Source organism: Sphaerodactylus townsendi, linkage group LG01, assembly GCF_021028975.2.
Source record: "Sphaerodactylus townsendi isolate TG3544 linkage group LG01, MPM_Stown_v2.3, whole genome shotgun sequence".
Lineage (NCBI taxonomy): Eukaryota > Metazoa > Chordata > Lepidosauria > Squamata > Sphaerodactylidae > Sphaerodactylus > Sphaerodactylus townsendi.
In genome coordinates this window covers 63,190,001-63,208,345 of record NC_059425.1, presented here as the reverse complement: position 1 = coordinate 63,208,345, position 18,345 = coordinate 63,190,001, and the positions used below count along the sequence as shown (strand labels likewise).

General features: G+C 43.2%; 1 long non-coding RNA gene across 1 annotated transcript in view; it reads right to left on the bottom strand.

Moving 5' to 3' along the window:
- Window positions 1-18,345, bottom strand: part of LOC125439710 — a 50,479-nt gene that overhangs the window by 26,305 nt on the left and 5,829 nt on the right. The window contains exon 2 of the long non-coding RNA XR_007245570.1: window positions 4,780-4,840. This is a non-coding gene — a long non-coding RNA (uncharacterized LOC125439710). The remainder of the gene's footprint in view (window positions 1-4,779; window positions 4,841-18,345) is intronic.

Genomic DNA, 18,345 nt, shown 5'->3' with positions numbered 1-18,345 from the left:
GCAGAAATGTGGAGGGAAACCACTTTATCTGAAAAAGTTGCAGAAGCATTGAGCGACAGGAAAAATGTGAGGCGACGCCTGGAGTGGGCGACAGACATGGGGTTGAACCGCATTCCAGAGCTAGTTTGTGTGAACAACGAGCAGAAACCATGACGACCACATGACGACACCACCCGGAGCCCCTTGGGGATAGGGTGGTATAAAAATCTAAATAATAAATAAAATAAAATAAATAAAATATTTAATCCAGAACAAACCGTGTGTGCGAAAAGGGCCATACAGAATCCTAACACTATACTTTGTCACTATACCTTCACAGTTAGGTAAAAAACCCCAAAACAAAATATAAACTCTCTATTGAGGTGAACGTAAAGCAAATCTCTATACCCCAGACCCACTGGTACTCTTTAGAACTTTAGAACTCTTTAGAATAAGTTCTTATCCAGATTTATATAGTCTTCAACTTGGCTCTCCCATAAACCTAACCCCTTCAATATAAACTGTCTGAGTATAATTGTTTTCACACAGCACTCATGAAACATATGAAGAAAGTGCACCAATAAGTGAATAAAATTAATAAGATTAGTTGGGTGTTTTTGATTTCACACAGCACTCAGGGTGATAACCAATAGAATCAGTCACTATCTTTGGCTGATCTACTCCCCTCAGAGTCTAGTTGATCACACAGTTAAGGCAGACAGCACTTAACATCAGCAACGTTTCAGACCAAAAGCCTCTCAAAATGCTGTGACAAGGAGTTTAATCTCCATCATGCAGTCACTTGTTCAATTAGAGTACAGGAAGCCACAGTCAATCAGGTGGGTCCCCTGTTCCTAGACCTTTCTGTACCTCACTCTGGAGGTAAACAATATATACTTTTGACAAAACTGCACTTTAAAATACACATTTCTCCACAGTCTGTTACAGTCCCTACCTCTATTAGTAACATAGACAGTTCAGACTAAGACGGATGACAAATCTTAATTCTGAACTTTGATACTAAAGAAGAGGCTCTGTTTGAACATGCTTCCCCACCCCAAAAAATTGGCTATCAGAGAGTCATCAAGCCTTCTGTAGTCCCTTTGTTATGACAGCCCAGGATCACTTTGAATTGGAATACCCTCAGCTGTAAACTCATTAGATCTACTGTAAACATAATTAAGAATTGGGCACTCCTGCCTTGACCAAATCAAGTGATTTTTCCACAATATTGTTCCCACTGGGGAACTAGGCTTGGAGATTCAGGTGTACCAAATCCCAAATTCAACCCAAATCTGGGCAAATTTGGGCATATTCGGGCCGATTTTGGCCCGAATATGTACGAATTTGAATGCAAGGCATTGGGAGGGTATTTTTGATGTTTTTTGTGTTTTGGCCTGCAGTGGCTCATTTTTAAAGCTAACAGCACAAAAATTTCAGGGTCTCATCCAAAGTCTGTCCTGATGATGTCACCCAAGTTTGGTAAAGTTTGGTTCAGGGAGACCAAAGGTATGGACTCCCAAAGGGGATGCCTCATCCCCATTGTTTCCAACAGGAGATGGGGGCAAACTTCAGCAAACTTGGGTGGTATCATCAGGACAGTCTCTGAATGAGACCCTGAAATTTTGGTGTCAGGGCTTTAAAAATGAGCCCCTGAAAGGCACCCAAGAAGTTTGCCCAGATTCTCTGCTCTTCAGTGCCTTGGCTCCATTGTAGCCAATGGGGAATTTCTGAGTGTGTAAGCAGTCTGCACATTTTTGAAGATACAGGTACCAGACTTTCAAGGTGGCTTTAGGAGGCCCTCCTGGTTATAGCAAGTATGTAGGTAAGGGGAGGGGGTTCTCAAGTTTAAACCCCCCACATTACATGTCCGAAGCTCTGCCCCGTTTGTGTGGGGGGTTGTATTTTAAAGTGTTTTTTTCAGTTTTTGGCCTGCAAGGGGCGCATTTTTTAGGATAGCAGCACCAAAATTTCAGGGATTTGTTGGGAGACTCTCCTGATGATACCACCCAGGTTTGGTGAGGTTTGGTTCAGGGGGTCCAAAGTTAAGGGCTCTCAAAGGGGTGCCCCATTCCCCATTGTTTCCAATGGGAGCTAATAGAATATGGGGACTACACTTTTGGGAGTCCATGACTTTGGACCCCTGAACCAAAATTCACCAAACCTGGGTGGTATCATCAGGTGAGTTTCCTAAAGATACCCTGAAAGTTTGGTGCTGCTAGCTTAACAATTGCACCCCTGACAGCAGGCACCCCCCAAATTTCCCCAGATTCTCCTTTGAAATCCATTCCCTTCAGCATGGATTTAAAGGAAGAATCTGAGGCCCCCAGTTTAAACATTGCAAGTGATGCTGTTTCAGGGTGGGAGACAATCCACCCCAAAACAGCATCACTTTCAATGTTGTTTTAACTGGGGACTCCAGATTTTCCCTTTAAGGTGGATTTAAAAGGAGAATCTGGACTCCCTAGTCTAAACACCATTGAAAGTGATACTGTTTGGGGGTGGATTCCAGCATCAAAGCAGCTGCCCATGATTTTGCATTGGGCTCCGTTTTCCCTAGCTACGCCTCTGCCCAGAGGGATGGGCAGAAGGGACTGCCGGCTGGGAGCCCAGTCAGGGGGTTGGGCAGGGCAGGAGAGTCTGCCATCCCTGGCCTCAGAGAGCTGCTTTTATAAATACTGAGGCTGGGGGCAGGGCTTTGGGAGGTGTGGCCACATCGCCAGGGGTTGGGGCGTGGCCCCAACACCCAACCCCCCCATAAAAACCTATACCTACGTCACTGGATTATACCATCCAGGCTTGGTGAACTTCTGGGGATGGGGGTGGGTTGAGAGAGTTCTGAGAGAACACAGCCAGCAGGCTTCATGTATAGGAGCAGGGAAACAAAATAAGCCTTTTGGGGGCACATAAAATTGAACCCACAGAAGCAAAGTTCACCAAGCCTGCATGCTATTACCAGGAGGGCCTCCTGGAGCCAACTTGAAAGTCTGGTGCCTCTATCTTCAAAAATATGCAGCCTGCACAGAAATTCCCCCTTGGCTACAATGGTGCCAAGGCACTGCAGAGCAGAGAATCTTGGGCAATTTATTGGGGTACCTGACAGGGGTGCATTTTTAAAGCTACTGGCACCAAAATTTCAGGGTATCATCCAGAGACAATCCCGATGATACCACCAAACCCAAGTTTGATGAAGTTTGGTTCAGGGGCTCTCCTGTTAGCTCTCATTGGAAACAATGGGGCATGGGGCACCCCCTTTGGGGGTTCATAGCTTTGTCTCCCCTGAACAAAACTTCACCAAACTTGGTTGGTACCATTGGAAGAGTCTCCAGATGATACCCTGAAAGTTTGGTACTGCTAGCTTTAAAATTGCACCCCCTGCAGGCATAAATGTGAAAAACACCAAAAAAACCCCAAAAATCAGACCGACCCAAATATTTCAGGTATACCCAAATATTCGATTATATCTGAAAATGTTATTTGTCTTATTTAGGCATACAGATCATTTTATGCCTGAATAAATCCAAATACGAATTTTACCGAATTTCTAGGGCACTGATTTCTAGGGTATTTCTAGCCTATTGGGACACAACTTGCTTTGTCCAGGGAAGTAGCCTCTCTTATCATTGCTAGAGGGCTAAAATTTCCTATATCTAGGCCTCCCAAACAAGGGCTCCTTGCCTTTGGACCTCATGCCAGCCTTGGTTCTTGGTCCATTGCACCTAAGAGAAGTGCTGATTGCTGCCTTTCATTCACTTTTGCACCTCTTTGATTCTGGAATTGTAAGTATCACCCTCCCCACAACACCCCTTTCTATTCCCATCTATCCTTCACCTCTGTCTGCATCCTATGCTCCTTAAACTTCTCTGTCTGTGAGTTTTGCCAAGCTGCATGTGTATGTTTTATTATTCTTAGTTCTTTAATAACATTGTTAAAACTTATCTGAAATTCTGGTTTCTTGTAGATTTCTAAGGGGAAAACCATCTGTAGACACTGGTGAAAAAGATCTTGCCTGATCTCTCGCATTGCATGGTCTATTTCTGCTAATTCTCCCAAAGTAAAGGGACCAAGCAAGACTGATTTGGGTAATACAAGTACCAAGCAGCAACAATTGTTACTTGGAAAAGATACAAAATAGGAGGGGCACTTCATTGGAATAACACTAAGCTAGGGACGTTCGTTCTCCAAGAGCAAACAGCAGCAGTAGAAACAAAAACTAAAGTAGCAACCACAGCATCCTTGGCAACTCAGCTCCCACCAGTTAATCAGAAAGTCTCGCCATTAACCAAACATAGAAGACACACAAATGGTAGTAAGTGAACAACCTTACAATGTCATTCCGCCCAATACACAACTCTGCCATTCACAACACACAGCCAGGCCACCAGAAAGTGACCACAGTAACTCTCTGAATATCTGCAGAATGCTTCTGGTAGGATAGAAGAGCTATATAGGCCCATCACATACATGCAAAATAATTTAAATCCATTGTCGAAAGTTTTCACAGCTGGAATCACTGGAGTGTTGTGGGTTTTCCAGACTGTATGGCCCTGTTCTAGTAGCATTTTATCCTGACGTTTCGCCTGCATCTGTGGCTGGCATCTTCAGAGGAATTTTAAGATTGGGTACACATTTGGAATTGGCAAATGTTTGTTTGAGAAAGGACACTGCCATCTAGTTATTCTTCGATTCTTACTACACTGCCCCCACCCCACTTCTCATTCTCCCATGGATAGTCCCACATACACCAACTTTTGAAAATTCACCTGTTGGAGTTAATGTAGCAATGGGGATAATACTCACCCATACACTGTAGGAGGTTGTATTTGGGAGTTGCTCCATTCTAAGTGCCTTGGCTCTGATCCTGCGAGGCAAAGCAAGTCATAAGCATTTGTCATCAGTAGTAATAAGTGGAGCGGAGGGCCTAGTTTTCGTCAGGGAAGGTGACTGTGCTCCCCTTTGTCACCATAAGTGCATACTTCCTCTATGTCTTCTGTGTGTGGGACACTGCTATAACAATTAACTTTGAGATGGCTGTTACATCAATATACAATTTCAGTACATAGCAGGGGAGCATACATGAGAGGCAGTCTGTGACCATGAGTGTTTGAGGGCTCTAAATGCTAATCTCTCTTCTTAAAAGGTGGATGAAGGAAATGTAAGGGTGTAAATGGAGGCATGGTTTCCTACAAATAGGCAACTTTCCCCTTTTTGGCAGCTTGTTCTTCCAGCCCCAATTATAGAAATTGAACTGTAATTCTTGAGACAGGATACCAGAAGATTTCTGAGAAAAATGTTATTCATCAGCCTTTCAGCTTCTTTTTGTCTTTCTGGTCGTTGCCTGTGCTTTGTTTGTTTACTGGCCCCTTTGTCCATTGTGCCCCACGGCAAAAATTATCATCACTCAAGTTCTTATTAATGTGGTCCTATTTCTGTAGGAATGGGAGAAGACTGACGTAGTCCCATGCCACACATCTTTATACGTATGATTTGTGTCCTATTGCTGGGTGTTATATACTCCATGATGTGCCAAAGAATATAACAAATTTACTTTGCAATCTAAAGTGGGAGATGGATCTGCATTGAAAGAGGAGGGACCCCTGTGCCAGCATCAGTGTCCCTTGCACCATCTAAATGGGCATGGACTTAGGGGCCCTTAAGTCAGTACCAAGGGGGGCACACAGCAGCTAATGCCTGGGCACTGCAGTGCTGGGGTTCCTCCAATGCTAGTGTGGATGGGGGTGTTCTGGGGGCATTCCTGGGGATGGAGCCAACTAGTCAGTTTCCAGTACCCTTTTGGCCTGGGGATGCCCCTTTTCAGGGACAGATTTACATCACCAAAAAGGCTGGTGTAAGCTGTCAGCCACAAGGGGGATTTTCGCCAGCCAATGGGTTTCTTTCTGTCTTTTCTTAGTGTCTATGCTGCTGAATGCCTCTTTGGAGGCAGTGTGGTGGTTTCTGTGTAGAAGATTCTAACTTGCTGTCCTCCCCTACCGTAGTTACAGCTGGTTGTCACCATGCACTGGTAGAGTGGTGTCAGTGTGAGGATTTTGCTACATCAGCTTAATTTTCTATTTTCAAGTACTAGGAAAAGCAGTATAGAAATATTTTTTAAAAATAAAAATATAAAAATAATGCTGTACTTTGCTGGTACAAGAATGTTTAACAATTAAACTCCCCCAGACAAACTCATCCTAGTTAATGTTTGTTTTCCTGTATTATTACCCTTTTAAATTCTATTATAAAATGCTAGTTTTAATAAACAAATGACAGATTTTAAATGTAGTCTATGTACAAATGATGACAACTAAAATGTACAAAACATTATGACAATGGAATATGGCAGATGAAGTGGTTAAATATGTAATTATTAAATGGTCTAGAAATGTTGGCCATGATATTCGGATGGAACAGAGGGAGAGACTGTGGAAAAATGCCTTAAAATTTATAGCATGTTATAATCTGTAGGAGAATTATTACAAAATGAAGTTCAGATGGTATTGAACACCAAAAAAAATGGTAAGGCTGTATAAAGGTGTGTCCAACAGATACTTGAAATATGAACAGCAAGAGGTTTTTGTCTTTCATATGTGGTGAACGTATAAAGAGGCTAACACCCAATCCAGAGCTTTCAAGCGGGTGTGGACAGCACCCCTGTGGTGCCCTGTGGTGGTGCTCCATCCTCTCTAGAGGGCTTTCCTGCACTGCAGGAATCGCAAAATGTTTTTTTTTAATACCAAGAATCCCCCATAGGGGAAAGGAGAGATACACCATGAAAATCATGCCATATCTCCAAGGCCAGCTCTATTGGTATAAGGGGCTGAACTGGCAGTGGAAACCAACTAAGGTCGGCCTCACCCCCAAGAATGTCCCCGCAATTCCTCCATGGCCCAGAAGTGCTGATACAGAGCTGGGCATAGCAGCTGGGCATCCCAATGCCTTGCTTTGGCCGGGTGCCAAAGGATTTGCCCCTCTGCCAGGGTAAGTATTGCAGGGAGGGCAAATCTGCCAGCATAAGCCCATGCTGGCTCCAAAGGGGAATTCTCTCCCCACACTCCTGATTGTAAGACTTTTTGAGATATGATCAGTGATGGGATTCAAGTAATTTAGCAACCAGTTCCGGTGGTGGGATTAAAATAATTTAACAACTGGTTGTTTACAAGCACCATTTTAACAACCAGTTCTGTCGAACTGGTGCGCACCTGCTGAATCCCACGACTGGATACTTACGGAAGAACAAAAGATTCTGAAGATAACAATTCTGGAAAAAAAACTGAGGCCTTTTTGTTGGGAATCATGGGAAAGGATTTTCCTAAGCAATACAGAATTCTGTTTATGTATTTGATGACTGCAGCAAGGAATTCATATGCATGAAAATGGCTAGGATACCAATACGAGAGGAGTGAATTCTCAAAGTAACAGTACATTCAGAAATGACAATGCTGACAGAACTACTAAGATTTTTTTTTTGAAAATTGGAGGCCTTTTACAGAATATCTTTTGAAAACCTATTCAAACAGAGCAGTAGTGGCAGCATTTGAAATTTAACAAAAACAGTAGATTGGAAACACTAGAACACATTTACAAAATCACTATTGAACTAATGTTCTGATTATATGCATGTATCTAAAGTTAACTTTTAATCAAAGATGAGATAGCTGGAAGTCAACAAATCCTGTGTTTGGGTGGAGTCCACATGATTTGCATTCACCAGTACCACTGCTGCTGCAGGCCACACTGGCCAGAAAACCCACCAGAACCAGTTGAATCCGGCCGTGAAAGCCTTCGACAAATTATGTAATCTTTCTTTCATGTCTACCTTTTTGAATTTTATTACTCTCTGCTCTGGGTTTCTAATCCAGTCCACAATCCAAACCAGAGTGTCTTGGCCTGCTGGACTCACAGGGAGTCTGGTTACAGCGGCTAGCGGGTACAGACACAAGAGAGGGAGAGAGCAGTCTTACTCTAAGCTGAGAGGAATACGTTACAAGCAGGTCTGAGAAGAGGCAGTCAAGAGTCAAAGGTAGATCAGGTTAGGCAATCTGGTCCAAGTCAGAGTTCTGAGTAATCAGTCTGCAAGCAGATGCAGCAGAAAGCTGTCAGGCTTTCAACAATCTTACTCCTGCAACTTCCCCTTTCCAGATCTGTCTCTTATATGTCTGTGCTGTGGCTATGTCTTGATCCTGAGCTGACTCTCAGCATTCTCTGCAATGCCATAGGGATTCCAGTCACACACAGTGCCTTTTAGAGTGCAGTTCCTGCCAAGTATGGATTCTCAGGTACCTCACAGACTCTAGTTTGCTGGGTGAATTGTTAGTGTGGGTCTCAGTGGCTGGAGATGCTTTTGCAAGCAAGTTCCTTGGCTTGGGCCAGCTCTTTCCGTGACCTGTGAGGATTCTGACTGTGTTTGAGGCAACTGGGGTTCCAGGACAGTGGGGTAATCCTGCCAGTGCTCCTCATCAGAGGAATCCTGACTGACTCTGAGCCCATGACACAGAGCAGCTGCTTGATAATGTAGCCAGAGGAATGAATAAAAATGATTTTGTTAAACATGATTTTAGGTGGATATATAATGTTAGTAAGATTTAGGCTTTATTTTGGTTTTCTGAAAAGTTTTTCCTTCCTTCTGTAAAATCTACTATTCTCTGAATGTATTGTCTGAATTGCAAGCTGGCTGAAACATAAGATTAGATTATGCTAAAAGGTAGACATAGAGAAGCAGGATGCAGATAGTTAATGTCAGACAAACCTCTTTGCATTTTAATATAGCCTCCCAAATGACTGTCACACACACCCAGGAAAGCCAGCAGCTGATAACAGAAATGATGTTAAAGAATGTCTTCCTAGTTTAAGGAAAATCACAAAGGAATAGTTCTTCACACAATGCATGATTAGTGTTTGGAATATGCTGCCACAGGAGGTGGTAATGGCCACTAACCTGGATAGCTTTAAAAGGGGCTTGGACAGATTTATGGAGGAGAAGTCAATCTATGGCTACCAATCTTGATCCTCCTTGATCTGAGAGAGCAGACCAGGTGCTCAGGAACAGCAACAGCAGCAGGCGGCCACTGCTTTCACATCCTGCATGTGAGTTCCCAAAGTCACCTGGTGGGCCACTGCGAGTAGCAGAGTGCTGGACTAGATGGACTCTGGTCTGATCCAGCAGGCTCTTTCTTATGTTCCCCAGTTACCTTGTTTTCTAAATTGAGAAGTCCCATGACCTTTTTTATAGAAAAGTGCTCTGACCATTTAACCATTTTTGTTTGCCCTTCAGACTTTTCCAGCTCTACAGTGTCCTACCCATTAAGCACTATAAACAGCCCACTAAGTATTTACTTATTTCCTTTAAGTCTCAAGGACACTAGACATAGACAGCAAGTTAAATTCTGCACTGTGCAAATGTTCAGAATACTCACACATATAGTAGAAGCACATTATCTTGTGACCCAAATTGGTGAGAAGTCTCTCCCTTTTAGAGTGAGGAATTAAAAGGAGCAGACTCTTGGCTTAGCAAAAAACCAGGCAACACAAGACTTGATTGCCTACATATATGAGAGTCAGTTTTCGCAAGAAACTCACAGGAGAGCAAATAAAGTTTAACAATTCTTATTAAGGGATAATAGGGGTACACAAGCACACAACAAAAGCAGAAGCACACACACACAGTCCTAGGATATAGACTGTTTTGAGGGGATAAGTATGGAACAGATAAGGAATATATGGAGAGGGGCAATAAAAATTATAGTCACTTGATCTTGGAGCAGATTGGTCCAATGAATATAACTAAGTGACTCACACTTAGCTCTGGATGAACAGCACTGTGAAACAGTATCACAGACAGAGGGTTGTCCAGAGATATTGAGCACTGTCTATTGGAACAGTAGGCTTCTTATAGGGAAAAACAGACCCTCAGGGTTATGCATAGTGATCCTTAATCTCCCTGGACAAAGAGATTACTTGCCTTTCCTGGGAAGGACAAAAGACAGACTTCAATCTTAATGGTTGGGTCATTGGTCTAATTGTTTGAGATATCAGTCTGAGATTCCAGGCTCGGGAATGTCTCCAAGAGGGAAGTTAGCTGATGAAATTACAGCTGTGAAACAATTACAGTGCAAATAAGGTGGTCAGTAAAAGTATTAGCCAGAGGAAGAAATGTTAGTACAAACTAGGCAGGTAAGCACAGAATCTCTCTCCCGGGCACGGTCTTTGTGTTGACTTAATCCTGGCAGGAAGGATGTGAGAGAAGCATTGTGCAAGTTGCTTTGGAGGCAGATAAGTCCACTGGGGTGCACTGAGCCAATGCAAGGAATGGGCTCCCCATTTTGGAACTGCACTGCTAGGCCCCCCAAGTATTGGCTGCAGTGGTAGCGATCCCACTGAATTTCAAACATGATCCCTTTGGTTCACCATAGCTCAGTCTGGCAACAGACTAAGTATACAGGAATCAAATTGTTTTTAGGTTCTTTCTGGCCCTATCTAATATTATATGAACTTCCATAGTTCCATTTATACTTAAAGACACAATAAAATAAATTGTGTAAGTTTTATCACTGCTTAAAAAATGACTCTCTGCCCCCACATTGTCTAGGCACAACAGGTGGGGGAGCAAATTATAAATCCAATTAGTTTTGAATCTATTTTCCAGCTATAAGAATGGTAATTTTTAAGGATTACCATTTTTCTTTCCCACTTTGCAGGTTTTTAAAACATAGAGGAAAGGTGTGTGGGAGTGATATGCTGATATTGTATTCTTCAGCACACAGGATGCAATTAACTTCTATTGGTTTTAATGGTGGTTACTCTCATGACTTGTATACCTCAGAATCAGTACCTGAAACTGAAGGATTACTTAGACCCGATGAAATGTTCTAGTTCTTTGTAGTCATTAAGCTGCACCTACTAATGTTCAAGGCAAGCCATTTATTTTATTTTATTTATTTATTTTTATATTTATACACTGCCCTACCGCCAAAGGGCTCAGGGTGGCTTACAAATGGCATAAAGCCTAACATAATACATAAAAATACATTTATATTCCACTCTACCTAAGTCAAAGACTGAGCTCAGGGAGGCCTACACTTTGTCAACCTATAACATATACAATCAATACATAACACAATAATCAATGCAATCTATAAATAATACAGTCTATAAATAGTATGATAAACAATGTAAATAATTTAAATCGGAACAATAAATAATTAACATTTGCAAAATATTCAAACTTAAGCACCTTTCCATTTTCCATTTCAATCTTCAACAGTTAACAAATTTACCCAAACAAATCTATAAATAAATAGGAATGAATAAAATAAAAGTTACCACTAAAACCTACTAGACTCGCCCACCCACCTCCCTTTACCAAATGTACCAAATCATGCCAAAAATGAAAAGGAGGTAACCCATCCTGCTCCCAAACAACACCCTTGTGTCATCACCCAAGGCCATTGCCTTGAATTGCTGCTGCTCCTTAAGTAGCTGCTCAGTCCCATCCTCTTCAAGTATTGCAAATGGGGTGGAGTGGGACTCTCAAGCACTCTAGGAGCAGGCCACAGTTCCACGGGTCTTGCAAGCAGATCTTCCACACAGGCAGCAAGATGGACCAGTCTGGCAGGCAGGCAGGCAGAAACTGTTGCAATAGGGATGGGAAGATAGCTGCCTTGGGTTGCTGCTCCTTAAGTGGCTGTCCAGCCCCACCCTCTCCCACCCCCATTAATAAATTCTCCAAATATCATGAAATGAGGTGTGCTCACTGAAGACAATACTCAACAGGCGACTGATGGCTAAACACAATCCTCCCCTACATTTAAGATCAGGGCCTCCCTCCTCCAGAGGCACCGGGAGCTTTCCGGCATCCATAAGAGCAGATTCCAAGGAGGGAGGGAGGGATGGAAGTCATCTGGGGCGGTGTTTGGGATTCTGCTTCAAGGCGGGACTGATGACGAGTAGTCACAGCCAGTCTCAACTTGGAGGAGGAGAATACAGGGCAAAGGGTCAATCCCACCCCCCGGCACTCGATAACCCAACAAGTGAAGCTTATTTTGGTGAAATTCACATTTGGACGTTTCACATACCCTGTTTCCCTGAATATAAGACATCCCCGGAAAATAAGACATAGTAGAGGTTTTGCTGAAGTGCGAAATATAAGGCATCCCCCAAAAGTAAGACGTACCAAAGTTTTTGTTTGGAAGCATGCCTGACGAACAGAATACAGAAATATAAGACATCCCCTGAAAATAAGACATAGCGCATCTTTGGGAGCAAAAATTAATATAAGACGCTGTCTTATATTCGGGGAAACACGGTAGAGGTCATTGCGAAGCAACCTCTTCAAAACTTATCGAACCAATTTAGCAAGTTCCTCCATTGTCTTGGAGTAGATCAATATGTTATCCAAATAAACTACCAACCCTTTGAATCATGCAACACCTCATTGATCACATTCATAAAGACTCCCAGAGCCTCACAATCTGAAAGGCATGACTTTATACTCAAACTGACCATAGCGAGTGTTGAAAGCCATCATGGACTCCATTCCTTTAGCTATTCAAACCTTATAATAGGCTTCCCTTGTCCAATTTGATGAACACTTGCCCCTGCCCAAAGCTGGCCAACAAGTTCTCGATAGGGGGCATGGGGTATTTATTACACATGGACACTGCATTCAGACCTCTATAGTCCGTACACAATTGTAGGGTGCCATCCTTTTTTCGGAAAAGGACCAGGGCAACCCATTAGCTGGTGGTAGGCCCAATAAATCTGTGTGCCAAGTTCTTATCCAAAAATTCTTTAAGTGCCATTGCCTTAGTTGGGCTCATGGGGTAGAGGCATACTTTTGGTAACTTTCCCCTAATGACAAATTTGATTTTACAGTCTGATGGGGTGGCAACTTATCACATTCCCCCTCTTCAAAAACCCATTTTAAGTTCCAGTAGGGAGAGGAACGGCAGACGTCTCCTGGTTTCTTCCCCCACTGCCTCTACTGGCAGGCCCCTTGATGGGATGTGGTCAGGTTCATCCGGAGTCCATTGGGGGGACGTACATGTGATCCGCAGGGTGGGTCTGTAAACCAAACTATTTGGAAGGACCATTTTATGTCCATCACTAACCATGGCATCCCCAAAACTACTGGGCATTTAGCCACCTGGGCTATAATGAAGCTGTGCTTTTCCCAATACCCCCTGCAGTGTACTACTATTTTCTCAGTTTTATGGGTGGCCCGACTACCTCCCATGACTTTACCATCCATTTGTTGAATGTGTCTTCTGAGGGGGATTCGTGTCAAACCCAGTTCATCAGTGATTTGGAGCTGCATCAAGCACTTCGAGCGCGCAGAGTCTATAAGAGCATGGAACGCTATGCAACTTTTGGCTGCTATGCTCAAGAGAGTCAAGGATAGTGTTAGGGGTCTCATTTCATCACTCACCCGCTCCTTGGCATCCTTTGAAGGGACCTGGCAGTAGATGCCATCTAGGCCAGGTTGTTGCCATTTCCCGCTAGCTCCATGTTGGAGTCACTGTTGGCCGGGTCCTTAGAGGTGGAGTCGCTACTGTTTGCCTCTAGTTCTAACCCTGCAGTTCCAGAAGGTTTCTTTGTCGGGGTCTTCTTGGCTCCCACTTTTTGAGGGGCCCTTCGAGTCAATCTCTTCGGGGGGGGGCTTCATTTCCTGTTTCTCTGGGCAGTTGGCTATCATATGCCCCAGCTCCCCATAGCATAGGCAGAGCCCCAACCGTCTTCACCAGGCATACTGTGATTCCTCCTGGTTCCAGCAGGGCTTACTCCCAGAGGGTCCTTTGCCCAGGGTGCTGGGATTCAGAGAAGAATGCCTCTTGGAGCTAGACCTTCTTTTGAACTTCTGCACCGTGTGGAATCAGGTTTCAGCTTCCCTAGCCAGCACGATCCAGCCCATCGGGTTTTCTGGATCCCCAAACAATAGCACTCACTGGGCTACCTTGGGACTGAGCCCTTCCTTAAATGAGTGCACCAGTACATGTTCTGGCCAGTCATTATTTTGCTGGCCAGCTGATGGAATTTGGCCACATAATCAGCTATCAGCTGATTCCCTTGCTTCAAACGCTGTATCTGCTGCTTCCCATGTTGCTCACAATGTGCTTGCCATGTTGCTCACTGCACTGGCTCCTTTCCAAAGCTAGAGAAAAGGTGTGTGTGTGTGTCCTGCTTGGTTTTCCTGCAGTTGTTGTGAATCCATCAATCAGAAGCATTGCTTTTGGGAGCAGGGGAAGAGCCAATCAGAATGCAGCACACCAGGGATGTTCGAGCATGTGTGCTGCATCTACATTGTGAAAACAAAAAAAAGCCGGGCTTGTGCAAAAGAAATTGGAGTATTTCCTCCCAGTCTTAACTCAATTTCTTCACAAAAATGAGCACCCATTCAGGGGGAAAACAGGGATAAAATAGGGATAAAATAGACCCGGATTTCTAAATACCAAATGTAACCCACTATAATTATGCTGTGTGGAATCAACCTATATGGCTCTGCCTGAGTTGGGGGGTGGGAAGTGACAAAAGGAGATTGAATCCAGGCAGGGAGAACAAAAGGGCTGGCAGAATAAAGGTACATGGGCCAGTTGGAAGGTGATATTCAGGCAATTTGCTGAAGAAATTACATTGATAGACCAAGGTGGATCCTGGTTTTGCAAGCCATTGTGGCAATGGTGAGGTCCCATCTGTGGATCAATCTCCTCCCCAAGATCTTGGCAATTCATTAGCATAGGAGAACCTTGGTCTCTATCTTCTCCAACGCAAGGCATTGGTAGCTCCTACCATGGATGCCAAGGCAAATTTAGCCAGGATGGAATCAGGGCAGACAGCACACATCTAGATAGGAAGAGGGTCTTTAACAACATTCTCCCGCCCCCATCGCTAAAGATGGAATGGAGATGTGACCACTTCTTTCTCTAAGATTTTTCTCTAAAGATGGAATGGAGATGTGACCACTTCTTTCTCACCAAGATACAATAATAATGCAATCATTAGTATCCCATCTGTGAAGGCAAATCATAATTCTCTTCATCCATAACTTACATCAGTGTTTGTGTTGCAGGCTACAAGGAATAAATTTCAGGCCATTCACTTAGGCGTCCTGATTGATAGTTAGATCATTCCCTTTCCCTGTCCATGCATTCTCTCTCTCATTTCTTCACCTACATTATTATATACTGAAGGTTCTCTTGATTTACAAAATCAAACCAAACAGTCCTGTGCCTCCTAGAAACTTGTTAAGTTACTACAAAAACAAACAGGACTGAGTGAGTGTGAGAATCTGACAGCCTGAGCATCTTCATGATGCTATCTGGTAGATGGGGGGGGGGGGGATTTCCCCAGCTGGGAAATCCCAGAGACCTGATAGCAAGGAGGTGACATTACCTCCAACAAGAAATGCTGAGGGGGGATTAAGCCCTAGTTCCCCCCTATGATTTATGCCCCTAAATGGCATGTCTGTTCCTGCAGCTTATGCATTATTTTCAACAGAAATACTTGAGCATCCTTTTGGTCAGACTGCAGCTTGTTTGCATACTACAAGTAAGATGTCAAGCCTTAAAAATGTTTCAATTGTTTTCCCGATGTTGAAAATTGGATCAAAAATGTTCTGTACATGAGCATTCTCATATTAATGGCCTCTACCCTGTTTATGTGCCTCTATTCTACTCTTGTACATTTAGTCTGGCTGACTCAACGTTCATTGGGTCTGGATTGTAATTACTTTGCTGTGACTGTCTCCCTTCCTCATACACCCAATCAAGAAAACATTCATCTTAGAAGGGGGTTTCTTGGTTGTCTCAGTCTTGCAGGTGTAGAGATAAAAGAAAATCTGGAGGAGGAAGATGAGCCTTGAACAGGTAGGGAGGAGAATTTGGAAGAGACTAGGGCATATATAAGAAGAAAACAGTTTAGACAGTAAAATAAAGAGAATTTGACATTAAGGGGATTTTTCCTCATGGTATTTAAGTTCTAATCCCAGGCAAACCTGTCTTTTCATAGAAAATGATCCATTCAAAAGTTTCCTGAGAAGTTGAAATCTTTGGAAACATTCTCAACCACCACAAAAGGCCAGTCAGTCAATCAAGATCAGATATTTTAATGCAGTACATAGTACAGTTAGATGTTTATCAAAGTACATTGAATTATGTAGAATTTATTCCTAAGCAAATGTGCATAGCACTGCAGTCTTTAAGTCAAAACACACTCCTTAGTTTTCCTCTGTTGACATGTAAAGGAACACAGCTTGGTCTAATTTGGCTGTTTTGGCTTCATTGCCTCTTGTAAAAGTAAGAAAAGAACGCTGAAGCTCTAAATAGCAAAAAAATTGCCTCTATAAAATGACTGCATCTCATGAAGAACTCTGTCGAACCAGCCAATATGGTCACTGATTTCAGTTTGCACTATATCCTCTGTATACATTTCCCTTGCTCATGCCACTTGCCCTGATGCCTTTTCCAGTCTTCTCCATTTGTCTACCCTTTTTTCTATTGGGCTTCTTCTTCTGATAACAGTGCAGTCTCCACTAAAACCCATGGATATTATTGCTGCATACCTGGAGTTTGCCAATCCTCCCTGCCAACCTGTTCTATTATTGCCCCTAATTAATAAACTTTATCTCTGATTTTACTCTGTCTGGATTCTCAGTTCCCCTTTCAAGATTTGCAGAGGAACTGTATTACAGTGAACCCTAGGAACATTTTCCTGGGAGTAGGTCTCATTGAACATATGTAAGTTGGGTTCTGATTCTGAGTAGACCTGCATAGGATCTTTGTCAGCAGATCCCTTATGCCACTTGTATGTATCAGTACCCAAACATGTACAAAAAGTCTAAGCCAGCAGATTACACTTGATGAATCTTCACTTATACAGCAATTTCAAAATGATTTATGCCATAAAATACAAGCTCAGTATTAGTTTAAATAGTTGCATAGCAACAACCTTTAGGAATAGACTAATAACCAAGTACTCTGCAAAAGAACAGAGAGAGATGCTGTGTGACTATCACCCAATGTCAAGCTCAGTGCAATCCAGTCTCACTTTTAAAGCTGGTTTGAAGCTTAACTGGACTGTATCCAATGTCATTTTTAAAAAATCCTTTTGGAGTATAATTTTTATGAGCTGATGTCACAGTGAAGTGCAAAATTGGAGCTGCAAATGAACAGCATAAGATTTAATGCCAGTATCACTATACACACAGGCCGTTTTTTCATGGCCAAATTGCACCGTTGTTAGCACAGGGTTCGTACAGGACAGCCTGGAATTCTTCATGGTCCTCAAAGCTGCACTGGGTCTGCCCCTCTGTTGCATTGCCGTTCCCTTTTCCCCGCAGCTTTCAAAAACTTCCAAATTGGAGAGTCTTTTGAAATGCCCCAGTGTGACTCCACTTGCCTCTGTGTGCTTCCACTGCCTTGAAAATACCACAGCAGCAGAACTCTGGCCATTTCTCCCATCTTGCCACCAATCAATAGGTGCACCCCACTTTTCTGACTGAACTTGTGTGTGAGAAAGAATCAGCACCCTGCCATTCACGGCACCCACACACCCTGCTTTTCTGACCGAAATCCTTGTGGGTGAGAGAGAATTGATGCCCTGCCATTTGCAGCGCCACCTTAGCCTGCTTTTCTGTCTAAGATCCACGGTTTACCCCTCTGTACTTTTTTCCCACTGCAATGAAAATCATGTCTTTTATCAACAGGGAAGAGGTTTTGGGTTCAATGTCATTTAAAACTTAAATCATGAAAGTGAGTGGGGGAATGGGGGGAGAATCAGCCAATCAGACTGTGGGAAAGGGAAACACATGTGCAGAAGAGATTACGGAAGAGCTTGCAGTGCAAATGGGAAAGCCCTGGGCTAGCCTGGAAACAGCTTGGGCATAATGCACCGGTCCTGTCTCAACTCCCAGGAAGAACTGGGGAGCCGGGTAGAATCAGAAACAGGGGGGAAAGAACCACAGCACATAAGATCCGGGATCTACCACGGGGCATTTTGACTGTGCAAAAAAGGCCACAGACACACTTACTACTGCCTAGACAAAGAAGATGGAAGCCCTCTCATGATTTAGCATTCTCAGGTTTAGCACTATGTTGCTAACTTTATTGGCATAGACAACAGTACAACAATAATAAAAAATGGATTAAAAAGCATATACAATACAGGAAATAAATGTTAGGTCGAAGGAAATCTACTGGCATTTAGTAATTTCCAGGAGAAAGTCTGCCACTATCATACAGAGAGAACAATCAGGGTTGTCCAACAAGTAGTGTAATCTAATTAAATCAGGGAGATCTGGTAAATGTAAAGGAGTAAGATTTACATACTTGAATCTGGTTTCCTTAAATCTGAGACAGTGTAGTAATTGGTGGGCCA